At 37.5% G+C, this 10,738-nt stretch overlaps 1 long non-coding RNA gene across 1 annotated transcript; it reads left to right on the forward strand.

The window, feature by feature from the left end:
- The first annotated feature begins 1,204 nt into the window (after positions 1–1,204).
- Positions 1,205–9,599, forward strand: LOC129945616 (uncharacterized). The gene is made up of 2 exons (XR_008781505.1): positions 1,205–3,218; positions 8,526–9,599. It is a non-coding gene; the product is annotated as an uncharacterized LOC129945616 (long non-coding RNA).
- Positions 9,600–10,738: the final 1,139 nt, after the last annotated feature.

Below are 10,738 nucleotides of genomic sequence, written 5' to 3' on the forward strand. Positions count from 1 at the left end.
TACAGTTTTTTATTGCTACTTAGCTTCGTTCTTGCCATACCAATAAATACCAAAATGTTGTCTACTGTAGAGTTACCTCTGCAAAAGCCAGAGGGTGAGCAACTTTAATGGGAAGTATGTATTTCAAAACGATATTTCTCGATAGTTTTTGGGATCAGTTGGAGCTTGCTTACTTACTTAAGGTGGCACAACAGTCCTGTGTAAACTAGGGCCTCACCCAATAAACTTTTCCATCTAGCTAGATCTCTCCAGTTTCGCGCTCCAAGTTGTGTGAGGTCACTTTCCACTTGTGTGCGCCACCTGATTCGCGGTCTTCCTCTGCTGCGCCGTCCTGTGGGGGATTCGAAGACTTTCCGGGCCGGAGCTTTGGTTTGCATGCGCTCTACGTGACCCAGCCATCTAAGTCGTTGGAATTTTACCCTTCTGGCTAAGTTGCTAGTTGTTCCATCTTCTCCTCCACTCCCCTTCGATGCATACGGTACCATAGATCACACGAATAATTTTTCTCTCGAAACGACCCAACGTGTTTTCATCTGCTTTTGTCACAGTCCATGCTTCTGCACCGTATAGCAGGACGGAGGTGATAATGGTCTTATATAGCGACACTTTGGTCCCTCGAGAGAGCGCTTTGCGACTCAATATTGCTTTCTTAGCCCAAAGAAACAGCGGTTAGCAAGAGTTATTCTGCGTTTGATCTCAGGGCTGGTATTGTTTTCTGTGTTTACAGCGGAGCCTAGGTAGACGAAGTCCTTGACTACCTCAAAGTTACGTCTGTCGATGGTGACGTTTTGAGCAAGACGTCGATGTTGTAGGTCCTTTCAGTTGGATCACCCTTTTTAATATAGGCAACATCAGGGCTTCGTAAAAATGATGTGGAGGAATAGCAAAATTAAAGGTAGTATTTAAGGCTTCTACTAACTTTTTCTTAAACACAGGTAAGTTATATTTATACAAATCTTTTGGGATGTTATTTAACCCAGATGCTGAAATTAGCTTAATTTGTCCTATAGTAAGTCTTCTAGAAATGTCAACTAGAGTCCAGATTTAGGACTTTAGACAAAAATCCACAAATCATAAATGTCGATATTTCCAACCTATGGTTATTACACGAGGGTGGCGCTTAAGACCAATGGATGAAAAGTTTTCCAAAAGCATCCAATTAGGTAACAATTGACAATTTTCTATCAAGTGAAATTTGTTTGTTTTGTTGCGGAAATTTTATTTCCAAAACAAAAACACACTTTCCTAGAACTGTCACTTTACTGCGTGAGAGCGGGACGACCGTGGTTTGCCAACTATCGGTTCTCTCATTCAGTGTGGTGGCGAAAACTATTTCTTTCTTTAACAGGTAGCATTGGTTGATGGGATGGTTTCCATGGCAGTGAAACCAAACCAGATGGACGGTCTGGTGAATGGGTGCAGAAAAGTTGCATGAAGGAATGGCCTAATGGCCCAACCTAAAATTTCAATAATATAAGAGTTAATAATTTGTATAAAATCATAACGGCCCAACCTAAAATTTCAATAATAGAGTTAATAATTTGTATAAAATCATATTTTACTTAAATTTTTGCTCAAATTATTAAATTGTAACTTTAATTAATGTAACTTTAACTATGTTTATGGACGTATGGACTTTTAAGTTTCAAACAACTTAATTCAAGATGAACCCTATTTCAAGTTTAGTTACAAATCCCAAACGTTAGATCATTTTTCCTTCTTTTTTTTAGAATTGATCGTAAAGTTTTGAAAAGAAGCATATTTTTGCGATTCTTTTTTGTTTCTCAACTTTTGTCCGAATCGAGAGGGAATATGGGGGTGGCTGAATGCAGCTTCTGGAATCGTCGTGACCTGGAAGTGAATCCAGCGGGCGGCGAATTCCAGGATGACTTGCATTTAGCAGTGAGAAAAAGAGCGAGTAAGCGGGATCGCGAGAATCTCATCACAAGTTGAGTTCAACAAGCCGATCTCCGATTGGCTGTTGATAAAGTGATTGAGATCCGCCACTCCACATTGGCTGAAAGCTGAAAAATGGCGGGAATTAGGAAAGAAGAGACTTGACAGATCGAAGAATCTGGAAGTCAATTCTTTTCGAGTAGTCAAAGTGAGAGGTTGAGAAGCAGAAGACAAAAAGATAAATTCCGTGTAAAAAAAAAAAAAAAAAAAGTTAACTAATAATTGGAAAAAAAAAGATTAGAAGAAAATCAAGTTTTAGAAAAAAAAAAAAAGGAAGGAAATAAGGACTGGTTGGGAGTTTGTAACTAAAGGAAATAAGATAAGTATAAACCGATTGTGAATGTTTTCTTTGTAAATCCCAATTTCTTTTGTGGGAATAAAAGACCTTAACGGTCCATCGTCCAATTTTCTGTTTTACTATCGTTGTGAATTTTATAATTATTGAAAAGATCCTGAGTTTTCATCCTGCGAAGTAAGGTTTCTCAGGCACCTTAAAAATAAAAATTTAATTGTGATAAAATTATTGCTGTTGTATTCTTTTCTTGGTGATTGTAATTTTCTTTTCTTTTGTTCCTATAGGTAAAGGTTTGCAATTTCCTTTTTTTCTATTTCAAAAAAAATTGCTGGCGCCCTCTTCTTACATAACGTGAGAACGCCCCTGTGGCGATTAGATTCGAATTTTTGATTTTCTGATATCAAGTGATATCAAAATCGTGAGCAACTTAATTAATCGACCTTTCGATTAATTTGTGCATTGAACTCACCCCTCGCTGAGCTAGTTGTAGTGGCAGCACTTAATTTGCTGCCTGTTGCAATTTTTGCCGAGTTCGCCTCTTCGCCGCTCTTTTTGACAGTTCGGCAATCGGCATAATTTATTTCCTATAATATAATATTTCGCGCGGGTGTAGTGTTTTCGTTTAATTTCTTTATTTTTGGAAATATAAAAGAAAAATAAATTGCAACAAATTGGCGCCCAACGTGGGGCTTGAAAACAAATCGTGGAACAAATTGGGTTGTGTGTTCGTTTATGGTGTTTTTCTTCTTTCAGGGAAGTTTTGTGTCGTATACATATATATATATACTGCCATTCCATTGTTTTTAATTCTTTTCTTTTTCTTCCGATATAGCTTCATAATTCGAGTGGGTACTCCATAGGACGGAATAGAAAAGTCGGTGTGATAATTCGAGTGGGCGCTCCGTAGGAGGTAACTGCCAGAAGGATATTCACTTGGGATAAAAGTTGTGTCAGACGGATTATTATTGTGAGTCATTTTGTTGTTCCTTTTCTTTAGTTATTTTACATATACAAAATTCCTTATTGTGATAAAAAAAAAACATTGCGACAAATCATATAATTATATATATATATCATATATACAGTATATAGTTTCGGTGTAGGGTTAAAAATAATATTAGTGTGACCATACCAGTTTTTTTGTCTCTCTTCTTTTTTTTTTCTCAAGTAAATTTTTTTAAACAGTGGGGTTCAGTTTTGAAAGTTAAAGTGTGACCATACCAATTTTATTTTCTTCTCTTCAATCGGATTTTTATTCTTCTGTGAGTTTTAATTATTTCTAATTCGTTTTTTTTGCGTTCTTTTTTTTTCCTTTGTGGAATTTGGGAATCTCTAGTGAGCTAGTATTTTTTTGATAATTCGTTATTTTTTTTGTTTGTTCTTTTTACTTTTACTGTTGAACTTTTACTTCGTGCGATTTAAAAAAAAAAAATTTGTTCCGCCTGTAGTTCTTAAATCTAATTGAACATTTCACTGTTTTGATTTTTCGTCCTGGTATAATGGACATTAATCGATTAACTAAGGAGGAACTCGTTTATGAGTTGCGGGCTAGGGGCTTAAAGGAAGGCACTAAGGTCGATGAAATGAGGATGACGCTTAGGGCAAGTCGTTTCTTAGAAAAAACGGGTTCAATTTCTGCGGATAGTCCTCACTATCCGTATTCTTTTGAGGAAGATACTAGTGCGGTTAAGGCAAAAATTTTAGAGATTAGGGAATTGGTCCCCAATACTTCGAAGAATCCGAAGGCATCAGACTACCAAAAGACTTTAACGAAAATTGAATGGGCTCTAGGTAGGATATCGAGGGCTAGGGCTGAGTCGTCAGAGGAAGTCAACGAGGTGGCTGATTTGAAGGGTGAAATTTTAATTTTAATGGCGAAATTGTCAGCAGAAGAGGAGGTGATAGAACCTCAAGATAAAACAAAATCAACAATGTCGACAGCAGATTCGGGTGCGTTACCAGCTGCAACGGTCGGCCAACGGGCGAGCTCTAGTGGGTTCCAAGTACAGGGTGATATACCCTGTGACCGGTTCCCCGAGCGAATTGATAAATGGAACGTGAAATTCACAGGTGAACATTGTGGCTCATCGGTGAACTCTTTCATAGAAAGAGTTGAGGAAATGAGGGAAGCACGTGGAGTTTCAGAAGCTAGGGTTTTCACATCAGCGGTGGATTTATTTAGTGGGAAGGCACTCTTATGGTTTAGGTCGATTAGGGACACAATTTCTACTTGGAAAGAGTTGGTTAGGGAGTTAAAGTTGGAGTTTTTGCCCTCCAACTATGATGATCTTTTGCTGGATGAGGTTAGGCGTCGTACCCAAGGTCGTGATGAGTCGATAGGAATGTATATTGCTCTCATGCAGACCTTGTTCAAGCGTTTCACGGAGCCTCTGAGTGAGAATAGAAAATTATCTATTCTCATGAAGAATATAACTCCTTTCTATCAGACTCAATTAGGATTGGCTGATATCAAATCAGTCAGTGAGTTGGTAGCTTTAGGTAGAAGGCTGGAGACGATTCGAAGTAATGTCGAGTCGTTTGTCCCTCCCCCTTCAGGTCGCAATAGACAAACTTTGGAACCTGATGTTGCATATGTTGGACCCATTCAGGCGGCGACGGTGGCAGTTAATCCTTTCTCCAAACCTAGTAGGGCGCTTCGTTGTTTTAAATGTAATAAAGAAGGTCACCTTGCAAATACTTGTTCCGCTCCTAGGCGTTGTTTTGGCTGTGGGGCAGAAAATACAATCAAGCGGAATTGTAGACGCTGCTCGTCGGGAAACGGGCAAAGGTCTCTTGGGCCAGCAGGGCAAGAGCGCCGGCGTCAAAATTAGGGAAGTTGCCTGCTGACAACCAGCTGGCGAATCGAATTAAAATAGGTTTCACGTTAGAGACAAGTGGGGGCGACAGTCGTCCTTACTTGAGTGTAAATATATATGGCTTTAGGTTTTTAGGACTTTTAGATTCAGGAGCATCTAGGACTATCATATGTAGGGACGTTTGGAAGGTCCTTAAGGACTTAGGGTTAAGTTTAGAGATAACTAATATAAACCAAGTACATCTTGCAGATGGGACGGGTGTAGGAGTTTTAGGAGTGGTCAATTTGCCGATAGTTGTTGAGGATAGGTCAGTTTTAATAGAATGTTTAGTCATACCTTCGCTTCCCCATACGTTGATATTAGGTGCAGACTTTTGGGCACTCTCGGGAATAGTCCCGGATCTTAGGTCACGTATGTGGAACTTCTCGAGCCAGTTAGCATTAGTTACAATTGGAACGACATCTATTGTGGAAGAGTCGGATTTGATTGAGGAGCAGAAGAACAGGTTAAACATACTAATTGAGGATTTATTCAAAAACATGCCAGAAGGACTAGGAGTTACAAATAGAGTTGAACATATCATTAGAACATCTTCAGATCCAATTAAACAGAGGTATTATCCAGTTTCACCTGCGATGCAGGTACACATAGACAAATCTCTTAAGGAGATGTTAGATGAGGATGTGATTGAGAAATCAAATAGCCCTTGGGCTTCCCCCATAGTTTTGATTAGGAAGAAGGATGATACCTTTAGGTTCTGTGTTGATTATAGGAAATTGAATCAGGTTACAGAAAGGGACGCTTATCCACTTCCATTGATTTCAGCGATTTTGGATAAGCTTAGGAATGCTAGGTTTCTTACTTCGCTTGACATTAAGTCAGCTTATTGGCAAATCCCTATGGCCGAAGAATCTCGAAAGTTTACAGCTTTCACGGTGCCAGGTAGGGGTTTATTCCAATTCAAACGGATGCCTTTTGGGCTACACAATGCCCCTGCAACTTGGCAGCGGTTCATTGATAGCGTTTTAGGACCAGAGATGGAGCCATTCGTTTTCGTGTATCTGGATGATATCATTATTGTCACGGATACATTTGATAAACATTTAGAGATTCTTAACGAAGTTTTAAAGAGAATATGTGAAGCAGGATTAAAAGTAGGAAGGGAAAAATGTAACTTTTGTAGGCCTTCCCTTAAATTTTTAGGTTATGTCGTCGATAGGAACGGGTTACATGTCGACCCAGAAAAGGTAGAGAGTATGGTTAGGATTCCTGCGCCTAAAAATGTTAAAGAGGTTAGAAGTTTTGTAGGGACTGTTTCGTGGTACAGACGCTTCGTACCAAACTTTGCAACTATTGTTAGGCCTTTAACAGATTTGCTGAAAAAAAGCAAAAAGTTCTTATGGACCCAAGAATGTGAAGACTCATTTAGGAAAGCGAAGGAATATTTAATCACGGCTCCAATTTTAACTTGTCCCGATTTCGGTCTTCCATTTGTGGTCCAAACTGACGCGTCGGATTACGGTATCGGGGCCGTACTTACCCAAACTTTCGAGGACGGTGAAAAGGTAATTTGCTATTTAAGTAGGTCTTTAAATAGGAGTGAAAGGAATTATTCAACTACTGAGAAGGAATGCTTAGGAGTTTTGTGGGCGGTTGAGAAGTTGAGACCTTACCTAGAGGGTGTTAGATTTACGGTGATTACAGATCATTACTCACTCGTGTGGTTGAGTAATCTCAAGGATCCACAAGGAAGATTAGCCCGCTGGGCAGTGCGGCTTCAACAGTTCGATTTCAATATAATTCATCGCAAGGGAAAAGAACATGTCGTGCCTGACATGTTATCTCGAGGAGTTCCAGTAGTGGCTGGTATCTCGGATGAGGATTTAGACCCTTGGGTAGTAAAAATGATCTCAGCAGTTGAGTTGAATCCGTTGGATTATCCAAATTGGAGAGTAGAGTGTGGCAGGTTATATAAGTTTATCAAATCGACACATGTAGTAGTGCATGAAAGCAATGAGGAATGGAAGCTAGTAGTAGGGAAGAAGGATAGGTTAAATATTTTGAAGGAATGTCATGATAGTCCATTAGCAGGGCATATGGGGATTAGGAAAACATTCGCTAGGATAGGAAGTAAATACTATTGGCCAAAAATGAGGAGAGATATAACAAATTATGTTAGAAGCTGCAGGGTATGTCAACAAGTGAAACCAATTCATGATAAACCAGCCGGTCTTATGACGGAACGAATAGGAGTTTCTTCTCCGTGGGAGATGATTAGTGTGGATTTAGTGGGTCCATTACCCAAATCGAATAGAGGTTATATGTACATACTAACAGTCGTAGATTATCTTACAAAATTTCCGTTGTTATTTGCTTTAAGGACTGCAACTGCAAAGGCAGTATGTAAGGAGTTAGAGGACAACGTATTCTTACTATTTGGTGTTCCAAAAGTTGTCATTTGTGACAACGGTCCGCAATTCAAAAGTAGGGAACTTAGGGTACTTTGTGAGGAATACTCTTCCAAAATTAAATTTACCCCACACTACCATCCTCAGGCTAACCCCGCGGAGAGAATAAACCAAATTATCAAAACTACGTTGAGAGCTTATGTTTCAGAGAATCACAGAGTTTGGGATTCTCAATTAGCTAAAGTAGCTTGTGCTATACGCACTTCTCAACATGAAGTGTTAGGAGTTTCACCATATTATGCTAATTTCGGCAAAGAAATGTCAATCAGTGGTAGGGAGGAATTCAAACTTAGTGATCAAGACATAGACAAGAACAATAGTACAGAATCACAAGAAAATATAGGAGAAAGGTTTAGGAGACTTAGGGCGGACATAGCTGTCAAGCTTCGAACAGCGTCCAAGAAATCAGCAGAAACATACAATCTCAGGAGGAGAGACATTCAGTATCTTCCAAATGATATTGTTTGGCGTAGAAATTTCGACTTGTCGAACGCAGCAAACTACTACGCGGCTAAGTTAGCTCCAAAGTATGTCGGACCATTTAAAGTCCGTAAACGCTTATCCCCTTGGACGTATGTCCTGGAAGATAATAACGGTAAAGATCGTGGCACTTGGCATACGAAAGACCTTAAACCTTTTAACTCTCTGGCAGAAAATGATTAAGTCCCAGATAAAGAATAAACTTGATATTTTACATTTTTTTTTGTATAATTCACATTTTTATTTACTTTTGTTTAATGTTTGAAAATCTGCCAGAGCGGGTTTAGCAGTTGAATTAACTGTACTCTAAGGCGTTTGTGTTTTGAACAAACATTTTTTTTTCTTTTTTGGAGGAAAAGGTGAGATTTGTTGCGGAAATTTTATTTCCAAAACAAAAACACACTTTCCTAGAACTGTCACTTTACTGCGTGAGAGCGGGACGACCGTGGTTTGCCAACTATCGGTTCTCTCATTCAGTGTGGTGGCGAAAACTATTTCTTTCTTTAACAGGTAGCATTGGTTGATGGGATGGTTTCCATGGCAGTGAAACCAAACCAGATGGACGGTCTGGTGAATGGGTGCAGAAAAGTTGCATGAAGGAATGGCCTAATGGCCCAACCTAAAATTTCAATAATATATGAGTTAATAATTTGTATAAAATCATATTTTACTTAAATTTTTGCTTAAATTATTAAATTGTAACTTGAATTAATGTAACTTTAACTATGTTTATGGACGTATGGACTTTTAAGTTTCAAACAACTTAATTCAAGATGAATCCTATTTCAAGTTTAGTTACAAATCCCAAACGTAAAATCATTTTTCCTTCTTTTTTTTTTAAAGAATTGATCGTAAATCCTTGAAAAGAAGCATATTTTTGCGATTTTTTTTTGTTTCTCAACTTTTGTCCGAATCGAGATGGAATATGGGGGTGGCTGAATGCAGCTTCTGGAATCGTCGTGACCTGGAAGTGAATCCAGCGGGCGGCGAATTCCAGGATGACTTGCATTTAGCTGTGAGAAAAAGAGCGAGTAAGCGGGATCGCGAGAATCTCATCACAAGTTGAGTTCAACAAGCCGATCTCCGATTGGCTGTTGATAAAGTGATTGAGATCCGCCACTCCACATTGGCTGAAAGCTGAAAAATGGCGGGAATTAGGAAAGAAGAGACTTGACAGATCGAAGAATCTGGAAGTCAATTCTTTTCGAGTAGTCAAAGTGAGAGGTTGAGAATCAGAAGACAAAAAGATAAATTCCGTGTAAAAAAAAAAAAAAAAGTTAACTAATAATTGGAAAAAAAAAGATTAGAAGAAAATCAAGTTTTAGAAAAAAAAGGAAGGAAATAAGGACTGGTTGGGAGTTTGTAACTAAAGGAAATAAGATAAGTATAAACCGATTGTGAATGTTTTCTTTGTAAATCCCAATTTCTTTTGTGGGAATAAAAGACCTTAACGGTCCATCGTCCAATTTTCTGTTTTACTATCGTTGTGAATTTTATAATTATTGAAAAGATCCTGAGTTTTCATCCTGCGAAGTAAGGTTTCTCAGGCACCTTAAAAATAAAAATTTAATTGTGATAAAATTATTGCTGTTGTATTCTTTTTCTTGGTGATTGTAATTTTCTTTTCTTTTGTTCCTATAGGTAAAGGTTTGCAATTTCCTTTTTTCTCTATTTCAAAAAAAAATTGCTGGCGCCCTCTTCTTACATAACGTGAGAACGCCCCTGTGGCGATTTGATTCGAATTTTTGATTTTCTGATATCAAGTGATATCAAAATCGTGAGCAACTTAATTAATCGACCTTTCGATTAATTTGTGCATTGAACTCACCCCTCGCTGAGCTAGTTGTAGTGGCAGCACTTAATTTGCTGCCTGTTGCAATTTTTGCCGAGTTCGCCTCTTCGCCGCTCTTTTTGACAGTTCGGCAATCGGCATAATTTATTTCCTATAATATAATATTTCGCGCGGGTGTAGTGTTTTCGTTTAATTTCTTTATTTTTGGAAATATAAAAGAAAAATAAATTGCAACAGTATGCCACTTGATAACTTTCCCAATTATGGCCAAATTTCGATTTTTCTAACAAACTTTAACAAAATATTAAAATTAATATTTTGCGTAACTACAAACTTTTTAGTCACTATCTTTCCTTGGTCTCATAATACTTGAATCAAAAACAATTTTTTATAAGTTAATTTTGTTGTTCTTGGAGATTTTATTGAGTTGTTAAAAAAGTCTTCGAAATAAAATTAACTAAAAGTTAGCAACACTTACTTGCATATGAGAATTTGATTTTAATATCTTGTTTTGTTCCCGACATCTTTAATGAAAAAAAAACTATTTTTATCAATTTTAGCAACATTTTTTGTTGAGATCTTGTATTTCTTATAAAACAGAATATTGATTAAATTTTTATAAGAACATTATTTCATCTAAGCTGAGTGTTAAGTTTTGTTTTAGTTGTAATTACTTTTAAAAACAATATTTTTTCATAAGATAATGTTAGTTTGAATGCAATAGAATAAAGTTTTGACAAAATATTCAAGACGAAGATTAATTAAACAATTTTACTATAATGTTTACTTTTTTTAAATTGCTATAGTAGAAGTCCTTTCTGTATATTTCTATGATATTAACTTTGGAACAAAATAATTTTGAAGTCGAATTTATACTGGTTCTTGAGATTGATATCCTGAACATACGTACTTACGCACCAACAGAGATCTC

Source organism: Eupeodes corollae, chromosome 2, assembly GCF_945859685.1.
Source record: "Eupeodes corollae chromosome 2, idEupCoro1.1, whole genome shotgun sequence".
Classification (NCBI taxonomy): Eukaryota; Metazoa; Arthropoda; class Insecta; order Diptera; family Syrphidae; genus Eupeodes; species Eupeodes corollae.